We start from the raw sequence: 4,707 nt of genomic DNA, 5'->3' as shown, positions 1-4,707 counted from the left end.
AAAAAAGTACTCCGAGCAAGATTTTATTGGCCAACTCTACAAAAAGAAGCCACCGAATTCGTAAAGACATGTCCACCATGTCAGAAGCATGCCAACTTTCACATCGCCCCGCCAGAGGAACTCATCAGCGTGACCTCACCCTGGCCATTCGCAAAATGGGGACTCGACCTTCTTGGACCCTTCCCTCAAGGGTCAGGACAGGTTAAGTTCCTCATAGTAGGGGTGGACTATTTTACAAAATGGATCGAGGCAGAACCTCTAGCTAATGCCACGGCTCAAAGAAGTCAGAAATTCCTATATAGGAACATCATCACAAGGTTTGGGATCCCCTACTCCATAACTACAGACAATGGCACTCAATTCACCGACGCAGGCTTCAGAAAATTAGTAGCCGACTTCAATATAAAACAACAATTCACTTCCGTAGAATATCCCCAAGCCAATGGACAAGCCGAGGCAGCTAACAAAGTCATATTGGCCGGGTTGAAACGGAGATTACAGGACGCAAAAGGAGCCTGGGCTGAAGAGCTCCCACAAGTCCTATGGGCATACCGAACAACACCACATTCCACCACAAAGGAATCACCTTTTCGATTAGCATACGGAATGGAAGCAATGATCCCAGTAGAGATTGAAGAAAGGTCGCATAGAGTAATCCACTATAATGAGCAAGGCAACTCCCAACTCCAACGGAAAGAACTCGACCTACTCCCAAAAGTTCAAGAAAGAACTCGGATCAGGGAAGAGGCACTAAAATGACGAATGGCTTTGAGATACAATCAAAAGGTGATACAGCGGGGTTTCATTGAAAATGACCTCGTCCTAATCCGAAATAACATCGGAACGACTCGACCTGGAGAAAAAAAGCTGGCAGCAAACTGGAAAGGACCTTACCGAGTCATAAAGGTACTCGGAAAAGGCTACTACAGACTGTCCGAACTTGACGGACGAGAGCTTCCCAGGTCATGGCACGTCTGCAATCTAAGAAGGTACTATAGTTAGGGGGGATAAAAGATCTTAAGATAAGGCGCACTCTTTTTCCTGAAAAGGTTTTTTAATGAGGCGCCAAGACAAGGCCTGCTAACCACCCAACTCAATGAAAAACTCCTACATGTATATATTTGCATTTTGTTTTGAATAAATTTTGTTCAAATTCTCTACAAGTTCTCAAGCCGTATTAATCTGAAACATTCATCGTCCGATTATAAAGCTACAGGTCGACAAAGGTGAAAATCAAATTCAATGCACGATCGCGACGAAAGACCCACAGAGATGAAAACCAAATTCATCGGAGGTCAAACAACGAGGGTTAAAACCCAATTTCTACGAAAATCGGCAAAGATAAAAACAGAATAATGCAAGAAGTTATCGAAAGTGATCCATAGAAAGGACCTGACGAGGTCTTAACAAAATGGATTGCTACAAAATAACTTAAAGACGGACCGACATAAAACTCGGACCAGTCGCATCGACCAAAAGTTATCAGTAAATCCCTGGAAAGAGTCTGGCCAACCCTATAAAAGAGGATTACTATAACTTAGAAGGGCCCAACATGACGAGATCGGCCCACGACGAAGAGTTATAAAGTAATCCCTGAAAGAGACCTGAACAAGGTCCAAAAAAGAGGATTACAGAAATAACTCAGAAAAGCTCGACATGACAAAGTCGGCTCAATCGACAAAGAGTTATAAAGTAATCCCTGAAAGAGACCTGAACAAGCTCCAAAAAAGAGGATTATAGAAATAACTCAGAAGAGTCCAACATGACGAAGTCGGCCAAATCGACAAAGAGTTATAAAGTAATCCCTGAAAGAGACCTGAACAAGGTCCAAAAAAGAGGATTACAGAAATAACTCAGAAGAGTACGACATGACGAAGTCGGCCAAATCGACAAAGAGTTATAAAGTAATCCTTGAAAGAGACCTGAACAAGGTCCAAAAAAAGAGGATTACAGAAATAACTAAGAAGAGCCCGACATGATAAAGTCGGCCCAACGAAAACCTCAAAAAGTAAATTCTAATAGAGACCTCACAAAAAGCCCAACTGAAACGAATCGCTAAAGATAACTTCGACAAGGAAAGAAGACCAACACACAAGTTGGACTCAGCCTCAAAAGAAGTCGGGCAAAGAGATCCAATGAGGTCAGACAAAGAAAGTAGCAGACAGAAATATTATAAAAAGCACAAGTTGCAGTAATAAACGAACTCAAGAAGCTATCAGGGTCAGCCCCAAGAGCTCGGAGACTTTTTTAACGAAAATAAAGTTGCCAAGCAAAGCAACTAAAGAGTATCAGAGTCAGAAGCATACTTTACAAAATAAAAAAGTTCAAAAGCCCACAGGTCGGGCTATACCAAAATATACCAAGAATAGTCAAAGAGAGTTCGGAGGTCCCTCAGTAGCGGCATCAATATGAGGTGAAGGAGGACGAGTCTGGAGAGGCACCGCATCAACCGTCCCGTCCACCCGATTCAAGATCTGACAATCAGGATCTGGCTCAACTACGGTCGAGGGAGCTGAAGAGATCGGCACGGCAGAAGCTTTAAGAGAAGGCGCAGGAAGAGGCTCAATGTCATCATCATCAGGGTTATCCGGGACAATCTTGCCATGTTTTACCACATTATCAAGGCTAAAGAGAGTCAAGTCGGCATCAGGGGCGAGAATCGGACCTGCTCCCTCAGGTTCTCATACGCAGCAGTCACGCTGCTTACAAGGTGACCCTGGAGTTCGGCATAATCAACCCGAGCAGTTCCAAATCATCTCGAAGATGGACCAACTCCCCATAGGCTGAGACATAGCTATCCTTGTGCTTCAAGGCCATGTTCTCAGCCAACTTCAAGGAAGCCGCCAAGGCGACAAAGCTAGCCTTCTCACCCTCCAATTCCTTTTTTACCTTCGCCAACTTCACCTCCAGCTCCTCCTTCAGACCCTTGATCCGATCAAACTCCGATTTAGCCTCCTCCATGAAGGATTTCGTAGCATGAATCGGGATACCCTAAGCAATTCGGAAAATAGCCGCACCCATATGTGCCATCTTCACACTACTTCTAGTAATGAAATCTAGATGGTGAAGAAGAAACACATCATCCATGGAAAGCGCACCATTAGGGGCAATTTGTTGGTCGACAAACTCAATAGCATCAAAATCAGGGGCATCCAGGTTAAAGGGCTCAGATGTTTTCTATTTTTTCAAGGGAGGAGCGCCAGAAGCAGCAATAGAAGTTTGTGGAGGATCGACCAGGCGAACCCGAGGAGTAGGGATCACCTTCCTCGGCCCAGGGGAACTCGGCACGGGCGGTTTCATGATGGTTTGAGAAGACCCCTCTCTAGCCGCCTTGATCGATATGTTTTGTGCAGTAGCTGCTTTCCTGGCTCTTTTAAAAGCCTTCATGGAGTCGTTGTTTTTCGACATTTCTGAAAAACAGAAAAAACAGAATCAACAACAAAAGTCATGGATCACAAAGGTAAAATGGAATAAAAATAAAAACATGTCAGTCAGTACCCAACACATTTCAGACCAAAGATGGGTCCCCCAGAAACCTCTTAGTATCCAGACGAGGGGGCTCCCCCCAAATATCCTCCAAGACACTCACAAAGGCATGTTCGACCTCATCCAACATCTCCCAAGTATATCGAGACACCACTCCATTCTTTTGCCACTCAAGAGGAAAAGCAGGTTTATCATTTTCGTCAAGAAAAAAGGGACGGGCCCGTTCGACAGCTCGAACTTTGAAGAAATAGTTTTTAAAGTCCTTAAAGGACTCGTCATACATGGCGAAGACTTTGTGCCCTTGAGCAGATCTAAAAGAAACCCAAGAAGCTTTCTTTTTTGAAGAAACCCTAGGTTTAGCCGAGACAAAGAGATAGAGGAAAAGAGTCAGAAAAGGCTTGATGCCTAATTCTCGACACAGCAGTTGAAAGATTTTTATAAAACCCCACGAATTGGGATGAAGCTGGGATGGAGCAATGTTACACGACCACAACAAGTCGGTCTCAAAAGCGGAAAAAGGAAAAGTAATGTCCAACAGACTAAAGAAGTATTCATAAGCATAAAAATAGGGACGCTCCCCCGCGACTGAAGTAGGAAAACAAACTCTCTCATTGGAATCAGGCGCTACCAGCTCGTAATTCCCTTCCTGGGCAACACTACCACAAACCCTATGATGTTTTCGCAGCTCCCTACAGAATTCGGAATCCACCACCGAAAGACACAGAAGAACCATAAAATCCACCCAATCGGCCATGCCCTCAGGGACTTGGGAAGACGTCTCAACAATATTCTTGCGAGAAGCCATAAGACCAACTAGTCCTACAAATAAAGAAAAGAATATTGGATTACTAAAATACATCTCAGGCAACAGCAAAATAACTCGGCTACACAACCTAGCACAATACAAGCAACAAAAAGGAGACCCCAGAACTTACACTAAAAATCCTGGGGCATCCTCTGGAGGCAACCACAGAACAAGAAACCAAGAGGATTTACAAGATTCACACCCCAGCAACAATCCTTTCCTTTCAAACCAGAAACAACATGCGAAGTAGAGATCATCAAGAAAACATCGTCTCCATTAAAAAGAAAAACTGCCAACAGAACCTAAACCCACTAAAGGAGCAACCTTTTTTCAAGAACAACATGCAAAACCCTAGAGACACTAAACGGAAGGGCGAAAAGAAGACAAGAACACGTACATCACAGCGGCAGTCAAAC

Source organism: Arachis stenosperma, chromosome 4, assembly GCF_014773155.1.
Source record: "Arachis stenosperma cultivar V10309 chromosome 4, arast.V10309.gnm1.PFL2, whole genome shotgun sequence".
Classification (NCBI taxonomy): domain Eukaryota; kingdom Viridiplantae; phylum Streptophyta; class Magnoliopsida; order Fabales; family Fabaceae; genus Arachis; species Arachis stenosperma.
Note: the sequence above shows the minus strand (reverse complement) of the source record.